At 47.6% G+C, this 19048-nt stretch overlaps 1 protein-coding gene across 6 annotated transcripts in view; it reads right to left on the bottom strand.

Moving 5' to 3' along the window:
- Nucleotides 1-19048, bottom strand: part of SLC4A2 (solute carrier family 4 member 2) — a 1509271-nt gene that overhangs the window by 1248208 nt on the left and 242015 nt on the right. The gene's annotated exons all lie outside the window — the stretch shown is intronic.

Below are 19048 nucleotides of genomic sequence, written 5' to 3'. Positions count from 1 at the left end.
CCCCTGCCACTAACATTGATGCACTGCACGTGCAAGGTTGTCTAGGCAGCACTGCGGTTCATAGGATGTAGGGCTCACTTATGGGTGTCTGCAGTTCCTCACACACATCTCTTCACATTCATTCACTCAGGGTCTGCATGTGTGGTACTTTCAGTTGCATGCATTCGGGGTGGGACTCACCTGCAGTTTGATTGATGCCAGTGCCTGCCTTCGCTCCACCAATGCCCTCGATGGTGCCACTATCAATCAGGGCACTCATCTTTTCCCCCCATGGTGTGAGTTCGGGTGAGGGTGGTGGTGGCCCTCCTCCAGTTCCCCTGCTTGCACTCCTGTGCTGTACGAGGATGCCACGGACTCGCACATGCAGGTCGTTCAGGCGCTTGCGGCAATCCTCCCCATCCCGGGGTACACGCCCCACAGCACTGACCCTTTGGCTTATGTTCTGCCAAATCTGGGCTCTATGCTGGCCACTGGTCTTGCGCTGCTGGAGCTCCTCATGGTGTGTCTCGGCCTCCTCCACCAGTACAGCCAGCTCCTGATCACTGAATTTGGGCTTTCTCACCCTGTCCAGGGCAGTCTTGCCCCTTGTGCGCTCCTGTTACATGTTTTTCTGTCAGATTGCGTGGATGGCTTCCAGGGGCTGTGATATCCGACGGATTGTGATTCCCAAGATGGCCGCCGCTTTATTTCCCGTTCCGGTGGTGACGCGTTACCCGCGTGCTAATAGCGCGCACTCCTATTGCGTGCTCATGGCGCGCGCTATTAGCGTGATATGGCGGTAGCGCACGGTCCGCCAATATTAAGGGTTTGCGCTAACGCCATGTCCTGGGGCGCGTGCATGATTACTTGTGATTTGGCGGATTATCCGCCGGGGGCCTTGGCGTTAGCGCAATGTACGTCCGACGGGAAAACCGCTGCATTACCGCCGAAGTCGTGATGGGGCCCAAAGTGCGGGCAGGGAGAGCGACACGGCCGTAGGGGCCTGGAGGCTCAGGGCAGTAGCCAATCACCGGAGGTGGGAGGGCTGGGGAGGCGGGATGAGGAAGCTAGAGTGGGCAAGGCGAGCGGGGTGCACGAGGTGGGGGGGCACGCAGAGGGGGAAAAATAGAATGAAAAAGGCCCAGAGGGTCTCCGAGGGGCCTGCTCTCACCTGCCTTGCACGATCTAAAGTGCGGGCAGAAAGAGCGACACTGCCGTAGGGGCCTGGAGGCTCAGGGCAGGAGCCAATCACCAGAGGGGGGAGGGCTAGGGAGGCGGGATGAGGAAGCTAGAGTGGGGAAGGCGAGTGGGGTGCACGGGCTGGGGGGGCACGCAGAGGGGGAAAAATAGAATGAAAAAGGCCCAGAGGGTCTCCGAGGGGCCTGCTCTCACCTGCCTTGCACAATCTAAAGTGCGGGCAGGGACAGCGACACGGCCGTAGGGGCCTGGAGGCTCAGGGCAGGAGCAAATCACTGGAGGGGAAGGGCTAAGGAGGCGGGATGAGGAAGCTAGAGTGGGGAAAGCGAGCAGGGTGCACGGGCTGGGGGGGCACGCAGAGGGGGAAAAATAGAATGAAAAAGGCCCAGAGGGTCTCCGAGGGGCCTGCTCTCACCTGCCTTGCACGATCTAAAGTATAAAATACATTTTCGTGGTTGGATCCTTCTTTCTCTTTTCTTCTTTCTTCCTTTGTCCTCTTTTTTCTTCTTTTTTCTTGGGTATAAACCTTCAGTTTGATATCTATTGTATTAGGAGGGGCTGCCCATTCATTCTATTTTTACTTTTTAGTCAAGTATAGGTTGTATCTAGACAATTTTGCTAGATAGGGATGGGTTGTGAACATTTGTTCTAACTGTCCCCCCCCCCACTTCCTTTTTTCTTGTGGGTTTTATCATTATGGTATGGGTTTGGGAGATGTTTTCTCCTTTGTTGGTTTGTTGTACTTTTCTTTTTCTTCTTATCTTTTTTCTTCAGCATATTGGGTGTATTACATTGATTATATATATTTCAGTGTTCGTGTTGATTGAAATGTAACAACACTTCTGTGTTGGTGGATATTATTTTTCTCTTCTCTATTTACTCTGGGTGCTTATTGTGATCGACACATTGTTACAGTGTACAGTATGGGCATTAGCACTTTGACACACTGTTTCTTATTACAGCAAAGTATAGGGGGCACTGTAAGCTTAAATGAGTACAGAGAATCGAATCTGTACTTGCATTTGCACTTTACTTCATTGCTGTCTGTTGCACAGCACTATGTTCTTTCAATTTTGGTTCTCTGAATATGATATGATATGGCATTTATAATGCGCCTATAGACAAATGTTTCTAGGCGCGACGAGGCAAGGGAGGAGGGACATAGGGAAGACAGAGACAACGATCTAACTAGGCCAGGTGACATTGAGATTGTGCAAGTGCAGGGGAGGGGGGAGGGGAAAAGTGTGAGGGGGAAAGGGGGAGAGGTAGTGCAGTACATAGGATATCAGTAAAATAAATACATAGCTGGTGGCAAGTGCAAAAGCAGACATCAGGTGTCAAGTGCTGGTAGGGGGCAGTAGGGATACAGAAACAGTCCCCTGAGTTCAAGGGTTGCCAGGGGGGCAGTGCAGGTGTGCAGCTGGCAGGTGGGGTAACTGGGCCAGAGAACAGAGGGTAGCCAGGTGACCAAGGCAGCTACAGTATCGGCCAGGAGTTCAGCAGGGGAGAGGAGGAGGAAAAGCAGAAGCAAAGAGGAAGGTCTTGAGGTGCTTCCGGAACCAGAGATGGTTCTCCTCGAGTTTCAGAGAGGCAGAGAGGCTGTTCCAGAGGGAGGCCCCAGCTGAAGAAAGAGATCTGCCACCAACTCATTGCTTAGAGAGGCGACTGACCCTGAGGGAGTTGGAGGCGGATGAGAGAAGAGTTCGAGAAGGAAGATATTTAGTAAGAGAGAGTTAAAGGTATTAAGGCCCCAGAAGGCCTTGTGGACAATGCAGAGGGGTTTGAACTGAATCCTTGCCACCACTGGGAGCCAGTGCAGCGATTTCAGTCCTGGAGAGATACGATCCCTGGGCTTGAGGCCAAGGACAAGTCTTGCAGCCCTGTTCTGGATGAGTTGCAGAGGGCAGAATGTAGAAGCAGGCAGATTTAGAAAGAGGATATCACAGTAGTCCAGCCTAGAGAGAACCAGAGCTCTGGATACAGTGAGTTTCTGGGTGAAGGAGAGGAAAGGAAGAATACCTCTGAAGAGGTTCAGCTGGTAGTATGACTTCTTAGAGAGTCAAAGATGTGAGGAGAGAAGGAGAGTGTGGAGTCGAAGATTACCCCATGGTTTCAAGCTTCACAGGGGGGAGCAGGACGAGGGCCAAGAGAGGCCAGCCAGAGAGTGACAGGAAATACAGTGGTGAGCTGAGACATGAGTGGCTCGAACTCGCAATATGGCATGTATTTTAATCATGTATTTGACAGAGGCCTATTGTCAGAAAATTAGCATTTGCACTTTATTGTATTGCGCAATATTGCACATGAGTCTGGCTGAGTATTGGCAACTTGGACTTGAACATGTCCCTGTTGGTCAAACTACCATTGCATTTGCACTTTAACCTTATGCGCTTTGTTGCACAGAATTTTGTACTTTAAACTGAAATTACCAAGTTCATTTGTTAGCCGAGATATTGGCGGCCTGAATTTGCTATGCGACACATTATGGCACTATCCATTTTAGTAAAGTCACAACATCAGCATTTGCACTTTATTATACTTTAAGACATCATACTTGAGCATCTCTTTGGCTTGTTCAATGTGTACTGGGACATGCCAACTTGAGTCCTGCCGTTTTGGCATTTGCACCTTAATCCGCTGTTTCTTGGTGGATTGCACTAAGCACTTTTAAACTTGAACTACAAAGCTCAGCTACCAGCTGTGATACTGGCAGCCTGAACGTTTAATACGATTGAGAGTGTTTTTGTTTACTTTGCATTGCCACTTTATTCCAGGTAATCTCCTGCCGTGTAACAACATGTATTTTATCTTCATGAGATCTGTAGGGACATCATGTTGTTTCTAGTATTGTACAATGCATTTTAGATTTGGATGCATGCAGGATGCACATGCTTTAGAATACGATATTGATTGTGTCTTTCCGCACTGTTTACTACGTATTGTTTTTTTACAGTCTGCATGCACGATAAGAGTTGAAAGTTTTACTCTGTTATATGCACACAGTATTTTTTCTTGAAATCAGACTACATTTTCTATTTCAATTCCTTAGAAACAAGTCTAAATTGAATAATTGTGGTGAGCATTTTATTGCTTATGCTAGCCTCCACATACATTATAGATACGAGTGCAGGCATCGCAACATGGCCGCCAGCGTGCACCACGAGAGTGTAGTTCTACTATAATGTTGTTAGCCGATCTGTGACCAAGACTCCCCCATAAATATGGGACTAGGTTTACAAGACAGTTTAAGTGAACAAGCGACACGCTAGTCGCGAAACGCGTTATGCCGCTGAACTTTTGGTTTAAAATCTCTGGGAACGCCATATTTTGATGGTTTTTATATGTTCTTGATGCACCAATGAAGGTATTTTGGTACAACTCGGACTCCGCTTCCTGGGTAAAATCATCGGCTCTTCATAGAGTCCAACTCGTCTCTCTGTTGCGCTTGCAGCAGTAATATATATGCTGTAGTCCTCTCGTTACAATACTATGTGAGAACCTTCCATTCCTCCCTCCTTCAGCATTCCTGTAGAGAACAGTACCTCTATGAACCCCATCAACACCGCCAGTAGACTCTCTGCAGAGCACAGTACCTTGGGGGGGCCCATTATCCACCCTCACTGCAGCAGCAACCATTTAATGAAATGCACCTCCGCCAGCACCCTCTGTCCCTACATCAATCCCGCCCTAATTAAACAAGAATGTACTGCTGTACCACACAGCTGTGAATAGAACAAGCTCATGTCTATCTTTTCAAAAGGAAGCACTGACGGTGTAGGGAAATCTACACTGAAGAAAAGTATACACAAAAAGAAAAAGCATCCATTAAAAGAAAAAACATGTGAGCTCTGGCCTGCGCTCAGCATCGGAAATACAAATCTGCAAAGAAAAGGTGCAATATTTGCAGCGCCTCAAAAATAAAAATATAACAGACAAGGCAATAATAACAATTTTCCTAGTACTAGAATGTATCCTACAACTGTTATTAAAATGGAGAACTGCTCAACCCGAAGTGAAAAGCACAGCATTTTAAAGTGACAGGAAAAAACACATATTTGGACCTGCATTTTCTGCTGGCGTTTTTTAGTATCTATTTCCTTTACAGAAATAAAGAGTCAGGATTATGAAACCTGTAGATGTTGAAAATGTGAACCTTTGATAGGAGTTTGTTAATCCAACACAATGTATAAAGTGTTGTATTTTGTGAAATTATAAAATCAAGGGGGACAGAAAATGTAACTTTAACAGTTGCAATTGTGAATTAAACCAACCTTAGATGACTTGCCTTCTCAAGGAAAGTTACCCTTTTGAAGCTGAGCAATACAGATAATGACTGTCTCTGGAACGAGGTCTCAGGAAGGCAGACCCTGCAATTTAGCTCAAGTGGTGACTTTACTGCCTGCATCTGGTTATAAGCTTGGGGTTAAAATCTTAAAAGGAAACAAAAAATTGAGCTTGGACAGTGGGTCTTTCTCATCCTATCTGATCATTTAATCACCTAGGCCTTTCCCAAAGGCCTAGGCCAAAGGGCATTTCCCTGGGAAGACAGAATGCCTTATCTAAGACAAGCCAGGCCCTGAGACCACTTGAAGTGGGTGGGGCTGAAGTCAATAACAACCTGAGCAATTTAAACTACAATATAATTTTTAACCATGGGCAGATTTTTGGATCATAAATGCCTCAGCTCTGAATTAACAGCATGAACATCAGAGGTTTTGGTTACCAAAGACTGTCCTGTAATAGTGTGTAAAGAAAAAATGTATTAGGGAAAAGACATTGGATACATATTACTGTTGATAACTTTGAAACAATAAATCACAGTGAACATGTTCAGCTTGAACATATATATTAGATGGACCAAAACAAAATTGGTCAGATGTCATTTTCATGATGTAAATAAGGCAAATTTGCATTTTGCGGTACTGAAATGGTGCACGCCAGGGAGTCGTATGTCCTAGAGTTCATATTGGCAAGTTTGTTACTTTGCAATGGAAAAATGTGTGCATGAAGATATAAGTGAGTTAAATGAAAAAAATTGCAGTGTAAGCCATTAACTGTAACTCCTATTGAGATGAAAATTGCATCATTTAATTTGCTCGAGAGAGATAAATCCAGTGAACCGATCAGTAAGATGGTCATAAGTGTGGAATATCATATTTCAGAAAGTGCAATGTTTAACGAAAGACATCACTAAGATGACAGAGATCACATCAAATGGGAGGAAAACTGGGTTTATAAGTTAATCCCATAAGACTGCCCCTTCATTAATATACCCAATGGCCACAGAGGGGTTGGTCTAGTGCGATGTCATTTTAGCACACTGTTCAATCACATACATTGACCAATTATATTTGAGAAATTATACACACCTCAAAAGGATGTTGTTTCTGTTGTATAGAGGTCAAACACTAAGCTTCTGGAAAAACACTCACTCGCTTACTCACTGACCGATGGAGAGGAAGCAAGAGAGAGAGAGAAATATTGAAAACAACAGGAAGGAAATGGAATAGATTGCTCTCCATTTGAACCCATTTTGGTTTATTAGATCAGTGCAAGTGAGGCCTACCAGAAGTTAAAGTCCCAGGCCTTCTTCAGTGAAAGAGACAGGAGACAGGCTTTGGAGGACAGCTGATATCATCTTGCCGACTGATGTCCATCTGTTCCTAGAGGTGGAGAATTAAACCAGAACAGGTACCAACCTGTCTGTGAGACAGCCAAAGGAAATTCATATGCGAGTATGATCTAAAGGGGAAGTAATACTGAGGAGAGTCATACTAAAAAATAATTTGATTAAACCCTAACCCCTGTTATTATTAAGTACTGAGAGGCGGGGGTATATAAATTGACTGTACATCCTGGGAAATAAGTATATATTTCAAAAGCGTATGTGCTGCTGGAATTATGGATTTGATTAAATAGATCCTATGGTGTTTATAGGGGGAGAACCCTTGACTCCTTTTCTGTGCAGTGTACAAGCACAGAAGAGCAAAGGACATCTCAATATGTTCACTGTGTGTGTATCTAGAAAAAAAAAGTAATTGAAGTCCCTTCCTGGTTACGCCATCAAGCAGAATACTGTTATTAATGCTGAGTTTCTCCAAAGAGAGAGGGTGATTATTCACTACCCATTTTCTCGCTTTTTAAATTGCCCACTGAAAGTGAGAAGCTACATTTTTATGCGCTAATTAAACAGAAACACAACTGAAGGGAAATAAGCCCACATACATGTTGAAGATACATTTTCCTTTCTACAAGCATTTTACATGAAGGAGGGTCCAGTAGCTTGTTGCACTTGAGTTTCTAGAATGCAATAAATGAGAAGTAGAGAGAATTAGGTAAGCAAAAATGTTTTGAATTAATTTGTTTTTAAACTAAATGAAAGATTAATTTTGGACTCTTGTGCATTTTGTCCAAGGAGCATGCAGGGTGAATTAAATTATATGGTGATGTGTGTGTGTACAAAAGTCTCTATTTCTATGACTAAAGCATTGAAAACTGTGGTGACGAGTGTAGTGATCATTTTCCATCATTGGCATTGGAATTTCATGGATGATAACTTGTTTATCTTTAATTGGATTCAATTATTTTGATTGTATTAATATATAGATCTTCTGTACAACCCTATATGCTTCTTGTGCCGAAAGGAGAGGGAGGCTGTAGGGAATCAATACTGTTAAATTGGGGGTTCAGGGTTCACAAAAAGAACTTTATCAAACAAAGCAAAATTATGCAAGCCTGGATTGGGGTGGGTGGAATGCTCCCCTGAATTAGATGTTGCCCGAATAAATTATCTTGCAACTGTGCTGCACTTTCAAATATTCAGTCTGTGGAACAAAGTATGAGAAGAAAAAATATGTTAACACTGAATATCGTGCCATTCATATTTTAAACAGTGCCGATCTTTTCTTAAATTCCATCAAAAATTGTACTCAATACATCTACCGTTCATTTGAAAGTGAACAAAGAAAACAAATGCATGTACATTAGCATTAAACAAGAAAAGATGGCGACTCAAAGATCGAAACCTCTATATGTTTCGAAAGCCTCGATCTGTGGGGCTAACAGACTCCAAATGTCACAACAAATGCAGCTGCGTGACATACAGTAGACCATGAGGCACAGGAAGTGGTATGCCCTAAGGATCTCCAAGGAAGTGGGGACATACTAGTGAAATTTGCATTATTTCAGTTCCTGAGGTGCTGGCATGCGATCTAAATTGGGACTATGAATATTAATCAAGTTATACGGAATATAATGTTTGGGAAATATAACAATATCGGAACACTTCCGATCAGTCACATGAAAGAAGACGAGACTACTACAATGAATTGCCAGAGTTCACATAGGGCCTCATTACAACTCAGGCGTTAAGGGTTAATGCCGTCGTTAACCCTTAACGCCTGATTCCGATTTTAACGGCTGCTTTTAGCAGCCGTTAAAATCCATGGCGCTAAACCGCCTTGGTGCTAATTACGCCACCGTAATTTACGGTGGCGTAATTAGTGCCTTCCCCACTCCCATTATGCCCTATGGGGCAAAAATGGGAATGGGGAAGGGTAAATGGGAAATGGGGATTTACCGCCCCACTCACCTTGGAATGGGGCGGTAAATCCACCATCCACCATGGTGTAAACGTAGTTTACACCATGGTGGTAAAGTTGGCGTCCTTACCGCCTGGGTCGTAATGACCCCCATAGAATCACTAGTGCTTGAATTGCGCTTTCTTCTGTATCTTCTTCTTTTTCACCACTTAGCATGCCCTGCCCACCTGGTGCCTTCCTGCCTGCCACTCGCCTGATTATGAGGTCCCTTTGTGGGTTGGTACTTTAACGCCTGCTTTTTAGCAGGCGTTAAAAACCAATCCGCAAAGGGACCAGGGTGCTAATTACGGTACCGCAATTTGCGGTACCGTAATTAGCACCTTCCCCATTCCCATTATGCCCTATGGGGCAAAAATGGGAATGGGGAAGGGCAATGGGGGAAAGGGGAATTACCGCCCTGCCAACCTTGGAATAGGGCGGTAATTCCCCTTTCCTCCAAGGCGGTGCCTGTATTTTACCAGCATGGACCAAGGTGCTAATAGCTTTGCAAAGGTAGCGGGCGCCCCTCTCTCGAAAAAACAGACTTGATAACCTGTTCAGTGGTTATTAACCACTTGAGAGTTCGCAGCCACTGCTTTTACTCACTGTGCCTTTCACAGATGGGAAATATCCATTTGCATATCAGTCTTTGTCCTGCCCAGGGGCAGTCCAGCACCGAAATGCAATGGCAATTCCAACCTGAACGAGAGTACCACCAGCAACCCCATACACGTGTTTCACCCTTGTTGGGGATCATCAGTGAGGTGAAGCTGATGCCTCTCTAAGCACAGTGAGAGGGAGACCACGTCTGGTTGCCCCCAGGAGACCTAGGGTTACCAATCCCAGGTTCCTTGAAAAATAGTTTTGCAAAGGTAGCAGGCGCCCCTCTCTCGAAAGAACAGACTTGATAACCTGTTCAGTGGTTATTAACCACTTGAGAGTTCGCAGCCACTGCTTTTACTCACTGTGCCTTTCACAGATGGGAAATATCCATTTGCATATCAGTCTTTGTCCTGCCCAGGGGCAGTCCAGCACCGAAATGCAATGGCAATTCCAACCTGCACGAGAGTACCACCAGCAACCCCATACACGTGTTTCACCCTTGTTGGGGATCATCAGTGAGGTGAAGCTGATGCCTCTCTAAGCACAGTGAGAGGGAGACCACGTCTGGTTGCCCCCAGGAGACCTAGGGTTACCAATCCCAGGTTCCTTGAAAAATAGTTTTGCAAAGGTAGCGGGCGCCCCTCTCTTGAAAGAACAGACTTGATAACCTGTTCAGTGGTTATTAACCACTTGAGAGTTCGCAGCCACTGCTTTTACTCACTGTGCCTTTCACAGATGGGAAATATCCATTTGCATATCAGTCTTTGTCCTGCCCAGGGGCAGTCCAGCACCGAAATGCAATGGCAATTCCAACCTGAACGAGAGTACCACCAGCAACCCCATACACGTGTTTCACCCTTGTTGGGGATCATCAGTGAGGTGAAGCTGATGCCTCTCTAAGCACAGTGAGAGGGAGACCACGTCTGGTTGCCCCCAGGAGACCAAGGGTTACCAATCCCAGGTTCCTTGAAAAATAGTTTTGCAAAGGTAGCGGGCGCCCCTCTCTCGAAAGAACAGACTTGATAACCTGTTCAGTGGTTATTAACCACTTGAGAGTTCGCAGTCACTTCTTTTACTCACTGTGCCTTTCACAGATGGGAAATATCCATTTGCATATCAGTCTTTGTCCTGCCCAGGGGCAGTCCAGCACCGAAATGCAATGGCAATTCCAACCTGAACGAGAGTACCACCAGCAACCCCATACACGTGTTTCACCCTTGTTGGGGATCATCAGTGAGGTGAAGCTGATGCCTCTCTAAGCACAGTGAGAGGGAGACCACGTCTGGTTGCCCCCAGGAGACCTAGGGTTACCAATCCCAGGTTCCTTGAAAAATAGTTTTGCAAAGGTAGCGGGCGCCCCTCTCTCGAAAGAACAGACTTGATAACCTGTTCAGTGGTTATTAACCACTTGAGAGTTCGCAGCCACTGCTTTTACTCACTGTGCCTTTCACAGATGGGAAATATCCATTTGCATATCAGTCTTTGTCCTGCCCAGGGGCAGTCCAGCACCGAAATGCAATGGCAATTCCAACCTGAACGAGAGTACCACCAGCAACCCCATACACGTGTTTCACCCTTGTTGGGGATCATCAGTGAGGTGAAGCTGATGCCTCTCTAGCACAGTGAGAGGGAGACCACGTCTGGTTGCCCCCAGGAGACCTAGGGTTACCAATCCCAGGTTCCTTGAAAAATAGTTTTGCAAAGGTAGCGGGCGCCCCTCTCTCGAAAAAACAGACTTGATAACCTGTTCAGTGGTTATTAACCACTTGAGAGTTCGCAGCCACTGCTTTTACTCACTGTGCCTTTCACAGATGGGAAATATCCATTTGCATATCAGTCTTTGTCCTGCCCAGGGCCAGTCCAGCACCGAAATGCAATGGCAATTCCAACCTGAACGAGAGTACCACCAGCAACCCCATACACGTGTTTCACCCTTGTTGGGGATCATCAGTGAGGTGAAGCTGATGCCTCTCAAAGCACAGTGAGAGGGAGACCACGTCTGGTTGCCCCCAGGAGACCTAGGGTTACCAATCCCAGGTTCCTTGAAAAATAGTTTTGCAAAGGTAGCGGGCGCCCCTCTCTCGAAAGAACAGACTTGATAACCTGTTCAGTGGTTATTAACCACTTGAGAGTTCGCAGCCACTGCTTTTTCTCACTGTGCCTTTCACAGATGGGAAATATCCATTTGCATATCAGTCTTTGTCCTGCCCAGGGGCAGTCCAGCACCGAAATGCAATGGCAATTCCAACCTGAACAAGAGTACCACCAGCAACCCCATACACGTGTTTCACCCTTGTTGGGGATCATCAGTGAGGTGAAGCTGATGCCTCTCTAAGCACAGTGAGAGGGAGACCACGTCTGGTTGCCCCCAGGAGACCTAGGGTTACCAATCCCAGGTTCCTTGAAAAATTGTTTTGCAAAGGTAGCGGGCGTTTCACCCTTGTTGGGGATCATCAGTGAGGTGAATTGCCATTCAGAGGGGCGCCCGCTACCTTTGTAAACTAAATTTCAAGGAACCTGGGATTGGTAACCCTAGGTCTCCTGGGGGCAACCAGACGTGGTCTCCCTCTCACTGTGCTTAGAGAGGCATCAGCTTTACCTAACTGATGATCCCCAACAAGGGTGAAACACGTGTATGGGGTTGCTGGTGGTACTCTCGTTCAGGTTGGAATTGCCATTGCATTTCGGTGCTGGACTGCCCCTGGGCAGGACAAAGACTGATATGCAAATGGATATATCCCATCTGTTAAAGGCACAGTGAGTAAAAGCAGTGGCTGCGAACTCTCAAGTGGTTAATAACCACTGAACAGGTTATCAGGCCTTGTTCTGTGGAGAGAGGGGCGCCCTCTACCTTTGCAAACTAAAGGTGCTAATAGCACCTTGGTCCACCGCCTACCGTGTAATGAGGCCCATTGTCTATAGGCGCTATATAGAAATAACGTATATACGTTGCACGTGCATTGCTTAAGGCCGCCTAAAGCGTTACGGGGGAACAGGAGGGGGTTATTAATAGAAGAGTTGGGGGGTGGCAATCAAAGGAGTGACCGTGCGTTAGACCTTACGTATAACGGCGAGGAGGACATTAGAACAACGAGATGCAAGGCATCAGTCCTCGCCCTCTTCCCAAACACTGTCTGTAGGGAGCGTCACAATGAATCAAAATAATAAATGACAGTTTTTACGATGAACATGAATAAAACGATACGATGTAACGCATAGCCAAATCTACAGCTCACATTGAGTCCGTACCTCATCCCGTGCAGGACCTCCGTGATGGCCCAGCTCCGTGCCTCCTCCCGCCGCAGCACTGCAGAGAGCAGCGCGTCGCTGGGCGCTACCAGAGCACAGTTTTAGCGGGCTGCAGCACCCGCAGATCGCCAGGCGGCCTTGGGAACATTCTGCCACCCGAGTAGTTGCCCCCGCACTGAATCAATAAACAGTGCGAAGGGCCTGGCTGCCGTGCCGTGCCGGCGCCTCCTCGCGAAATGACCCAATGAACTTTCCAAGGAACAGTGTCACTTTACAGCACACCCGGGAAGATCTGCGAAGGTTGCAAATATAGGAGACAAATAACGGAAGTGACTGTCCTTCAGCTCTTGTCTAACTGGTGATACCTACGAGAGCGGGCAAAGGAATATCGGGGCCAGGAAATGAGCCACCAAGAATGATTAAAGAGACAGAAGCAACGCTACGTCGATCAGGCACACACCGGATCCCAATGTTCATGTACAAGACCGTTATATAGAAACGAGCGCACTGCTCGCTGCACCAGCCTCACGACGTGTGGCGCACCCGTTATCGGCCCTCACATGTACACAAAAGCACGGGCCTCCGCAGTGCACGGACACACGAGAGAATACGACACACTGACACACCAAACGTATTTATGCGTAGCCTTCCCCAGTCAATGACTCCTTCGCAATCGCAGTACACACACAAGAGAGAATACGACACACGGACACACCAACGTATTTATGCGTAGCCTTCCCCAGTCAATGACTCCTTCGCAATCGCAGTACAACACAAGCCAGAGCACTGCTATGCCAGACCTTTGCAACCGGCAAAAAAGCCACTCATGTACGTGCACTCGGGGGCGGAGAAGTATGCAGTGATGGAGAGTGAAGAGTTGGCAGTGTAACAGTCTTCTAAAAATGTCTGCACCCTGCAGTGGGGTAGAATGGATCGCAAGCCTCTCACATATGCCATGACTATCAAGGGTTTTAATCCAGTGTTGCCATCCATCGCTAAATGGATTTGCATGAAAATAACTATTGTGAAATATGTTCCAGGTAAAAGGAATGCAGTGGCTGATTGTCAAATGTACCCCCTCCTGCGTCCTGTTTGCTCCTCCTTAGGGGGTTCGCCTGCACTGGGGCCAACGCACCAAATAATACGCAGGAGCCTGATGTGCGAACCGCAACCTTCCCCCGTCCCTCCCCTTCCCTTGACATCACGTCCTGGACGTCGTGTCCTAGGGCCGCAACGGCGGCCCGCCCACACAACGATGTGGGCTACCTGACATCTCCCCTCTTTTTAGCATGCGAGTCCCATGATTTTTCCTCACCCCATTTCCTCTATGAGGCAAAGTGGTTTCATGCGGCTCCTCTGGGGACGCCTCGCCTTGCTTGGGGTTAGTCTCTCCGCTCCGGGTGGTGGGGTGCTTGCTTCCCCTCCTGAATCTTCCCCGTCTCCTTGGTAGGCTGCTACTTGTAGTCTGTCATCCTCGCTGTCTCTGTCCATTGCCCACTGGCCTCCTTGAGTCGGTATGACACGTTTGAAATGCAAGCTGTTCCTGGTCACTGCCGAGCAGTCACTCCTTTGTGCAGTGACCATGGTGCCTTTCTTATGAGTTATGATGAGAGGGGTGGATGCAAAGGTGGCTTCCTCCTTCCGATTCTTGGGTTGCCTGAGCCATACTTCGCCACCAGGTTGCATTATGTTTTCACAAGCTCTTCTTTTCCTGTCAGTGACTTCCTTTGTCTTTGCCTTCCTCGTGGTATTGTTTGCCTTCGCCTCTTGTTCCAGGGGCGTCAGTTCTTGCGGCCTTGGGTCTTCTGGTAACCTCGTGGTGATCGGCCACCTGAACAGCAAGTCTGCAGGGCATACTCCCGTCGTGGTATGAGGCGTGTGCCTATATTCCCTGAGCAGTTGGTTGAGGGCCTGCTCGAAAGGCTTGTTTTGAACATGGGCAATTTGTAGTGTTCTCTTGATATTGGCCATAAACCTTTCGACCATGCCATTGTCCTGGGGCCATCGGGGTGTTATTCGTCGATGTTAGAACCCCATGTAATTTGCAAACTTCTGGAAGTCGTGGCTTATGAATGTAGGACCGTTATCCGACTTTATGACCTTGGGAATGCCATAAACTGTGAGCATTCTGTCGAGTGCTGGGATGACGCTTGATGTTGCCCTGCTTTCCACGATCTGGGCGTCCGGGTATCTCGAATGTTCATCCATGAGTATGACCACGTGTGTCCCGTTGTTCAGTGTTCCAAACAAATCTACTGCTAACTCCTCCCACACTTTGTTCAGCAACGGTGACGTCTGTAAGGGGTTTGGATGTGGCAGTGACGCCACTTGGGCACAGATGTGGCAGCTCCCTGCGATGGTTTCTACCAGGCGGTCGAGCTGCGGGAACCACACTTTTTGGCGAAGGAGGCGCTTCGTGGCGGCCACGCCTCGGTGTCCTTCGTGGGCCAGGTGTACTATCCTCTCCCGGAGGGTTCTCGGGATGACGACTTTGCAGCCCTTTAATAATATGTTGTTCTCTACCACCGTTAGTTCTTCCCGGACTTGGTCAAGCCACTTGACATCCTCCCGTGTTGTCTCTGATTCTCCTCTGGCCTGTTGTCTCATGAGGGTCGTCTTGTTGGTTTGCAAGCAGTGCCTTGCGATACGCAGTGCTGGGTCCAGCTCCGACTGCACCGACAGCTCTGTCCATCCGACTGGCAGCGGTTGTAGATGATGTATGATATAGTTTATGTATGCATCCGCTATGGATGGCTGGGACACGGTCGTGGTTACTGGATGGCGGGAGAGGTAATCTGCGGGGTTCTCCTCTTTCCCCAGTCAGTGTAGAATTGTGAATCTGTAGTCCTGTAAGCGCAGACCCCATCTGGCTATTCTCGGCGGCATTCTGGCTTTCGGGCTTCCATATATGGTGAGCAGTGCCTGGTGGTCGGTGATAATAGTGAATTCCTTGCCGAACAGAAAGAGATGGAAGTATTCACAGCCCCAGACTACCGCCAGACTTTCTTTTTCCGCCTATGAGTATGCCTGTTCCGTGGTTGTCAAGCTTCTGCTGGCATATGCCACTATGTGGGTGTTGTGTGGTTTTTTAGGGTCTTTTTGTGTCAGTATGGTGCCGAGTCCTACCGGGCTGGCATCCACGATCAGTTCAGTGTTGCGGCTGGCATCGAAGTCTGCCATGTCTTCAGCTTGTGATATTGCTTCTCGTATTGCCTCAAATGCCTCTTGGCACTCTTTTGACCAGACGAATGGTGTGAGCAGGCGTAGCGGGTTACTGACGGTGGCATAGTCTTTCAAGTATCTGGAGCAGTAACTGGCTAGGCCCAGAAATGATCTCAAGTCCGTGGTGTTCAAGGGGGGTGGGTGGCTGAATTGAGGGCTTTGACTTTTTCCGGATCTGGTCTCATTCCTTTGTCCGAGAAAATGTGGCCAAAGAATCTCAGAGATCCTTTCAAGAACTCGCACTTCGATTTGTTCAACGTTAGTCCCACTTCATCCAGTGCCTGACACACTCTGTGGAGTGCCAAGACGTTTTCCTCTTGTGACTTGCCGTACACTAAAACGTCGTCTGAATAGTTCAAGCAGTTTGGGACGTGTCTTATCACCTTGTGAATCTCTTCTTGAAAAATTTAGGCAGCGGAGGAGATGCCAAAACCGAGTCTTTTATACTGAAAAAGACCAAGGTGGGTAACAAACGTAGTAATATATCGGGATTCCGGCGCGATTTCGATCTGGTGATAGCCTTTTGTAAGGTCTAGCTTTGAGAAGATTCTTACGCTGTGAAGGAGATGGATCATGTCAGTGATCCTGGGTGCCTGGTGTCTTTCTCTTTCGATGGCTATCGCGCTACACTGCTCGGCTGCAGACCTCGGCACGGAGGTAGTGGGGCACTTACCCGCTCATCGCCATTGTTTGCTCCCCCTTCGGGGGTTCGCCTGCGCTGGAGCCAACGCACCAAATAATACGCAGGAGCCTGATGTGCCAACAACCTTCTTTATTAACATGCAGGCAGTAACTGCCGCAACCTTCCCCCGTCCCTCCCCTTCCCTTGACATCACGTCCTGGGCGTCGTGTCTTAGGGCCGCAATGGCGGTCCGCCCACACAACGATGTGGGCTATCTGACACGTCCCACGGGCAGGAGAGAGAAACACAGTGCAAATTGCATGTGTGGTGGTAATGTCCCTGGATACGGGTGCGTGGATGATAGAATGTGGTTAGGGTCCTGAGTTGGCATGGATCTGCAAGGGGCTGGGATACGCTGCCGGAGGCCGGGCGATGATCCACGGTAGTAGATCATTTGACAGAATGACCATGGGCTGTGACAAGGGAAGACAGGTTGGTTAGTCCAGTTTCCCTCACGGGGACGTTTCATTGGTTTGGATCATGATGGCCATCTGGGGAGGGCTCTCGCAAAATGAACTCTTAGGGAAGCGCATTGGTGGCCTGTGATCGAAAGTGAAGTAGAGTTGGTGGTTGAGGAGTATGTTCTGTGTGCCGTTAGTGATAGAAGTCAACAGGTGCTGGTGCTGCCACAGGTTTCTGTGTTAGTGCCAGACGAGGTTTGGGCCAAAGTGGAGCTTGACATTATAGGCCTGTTGGACGTGTGGGTAACGGCCTGGGAGTTTCGTTGGTGATGGTGGACTACACCTCTCGGTGGGTGCAGGTGTGCCAGTGGAGTCTGTGTCGTCCAGGGAGAAGGTGGTTAATTTGGTCAAAAGATTTTCGAACAGGAAGGTATACCAGGTGTTTTGGTGATAACTAATAATGTGCATTTTGTGTCTCATCAAATGACCTCTTTTATTTGTAATTTGCACAGTCCGCACCAGCAAACTTCTTTGAACAATCCTGGGACAAATGGACTGGTGGAAAGGACCAATAGATTCATGGAGGATGCAAAATAACTAGCTTTGGCGAAAAAACGTAATTTGCAGGTGGTGCAAACCAAGGCGGTTATGGCACACTGGCAACCGCTGTGTGGCCTCACAGGACACACTCTGTTTGAAATTATATGGGGTAGTAATGTGGGATCTAAACTCAAACTGGTCTGGTTGGAGGGAAGGTCACAAGTCTGTGTTTACATAAAGGAAGTTGTGGTAAGCTGTTAAAAAAGGGTGAGTGCGTCAGGCATCAAAAGTGGAAATAAATCAGTTCAAGTGCAAGAGGGGCTATGGTTAGGGTACAAAGGCCAGGTTCGTCAGCAAAGGCCTACCAGTATTATCCCCGAAGAGTTGTCAAAATGGGTGCAGGATATGTTCGCTTGGAGGATGGATTCGTGTGGAATAAAAGTCACATTTCGTGCAAGATGCGTATGGTGGGCTGAAGGATGGGATGGGTCAGTGTGGTGAGGAGATTGGAGAGGTGGCCGGTAATTATAATCAGTCCTAAAGGAGTGAAGTGGGCACCAGGGATGCTCTGCTTCCAACACTTGAGGTTGATGGGGTGGGTCAAGTGCAGCACTGCGTCGCTCATGTAGGATTAGGACCCCGCCTGTTAGGTTTAGGGATTTAGTGGGAGCCCCTAGGTGAGATGTTGTAGTGGCATGCTGGGGCAATCTACTATGTATTATGTGTATTGTGTTATCATATGTGTTACATCCATGGTTATGTATCATAAGACATTTGGGACACACGTGACCCCATTGTTGCTTGTGCCCTTTCACATCACCGCTATTTTGGCCAGAGGCCTGTGAAGTCATCTGAGTCAGTTTGTGCCTGGTGGTGGAGACTGTTGTGTGCTTTCTAACTCAATTACCGGTTCATGCTGGAGTTCACCTCATTGCAGAAGCAATCATTTTAATAGGAGAATAAAGGTATTGGGGCAGTTCTTAGCATTAGGAAGGTACACTGCAATAGTGCTACCTGTACCTTTGCCTTCCCACTGTTAGCACTGGTAGAAGGCCTCGCCTGTACACTGCCATGCCAGATCTTCCAATACTACTCTACACCAGGCTACCATGTTAGCGAACACACCAACCCCTCACTTTAGGTAGAAGACTACGTTATGCTATGGACACACCGAGCTGCAGGACATACAAGCAAAGCGGGACACTCAGCACTTCTCTATTCACCCAAGCCCGGCTTCGACTTTACAGGCAACACACCTCACTTCTTCTGTATATGGACACACCAAGCTCCCCAGACACAGGCAAGCTGGGCCACCCACGACTTCTCTATTCACCCAGGCCAAACCTCGACTTTCCAGACAACACACCTCACATCTTCTGTATATGGACACACCAAGCTCCCCTGACACATTTTATTTTTGTATTTTATTTTTTTATTTGTAAAACACTGACAGCCCACAGGCATCGGGGCACTAACGTTAACACAGTGAGACAGAACATATAAGGACAGGACAGAAAAGCTTAATAGTTGGCTGAGTAAGGGAGTACATCATTTAAAAAGAAAGGTTTTCAGGGATTTCATGAAAAGTTTTATGT

Source organism: Ambystoma mexicanum, chromosome 2p, assembly GCF_040938575.1.
Source record: "Ambystoma mexicanum isolate Mex_15411 chromosome 2p, UKY_AmexF1_1, whole genome shotgun sequence".
NCBI classification, from domain to species: Eukaryota; Metazoa; Chordata; class Amphibia; order Caudata; family Ambystomatidae; genus Ambystoma; species Ambystoma mexicanum.
The sequence above is the reverse complement of the archived record's forward strand: the minus strand, read 5'-3'. Positions and strand labels throughout refer to the sequence as shown.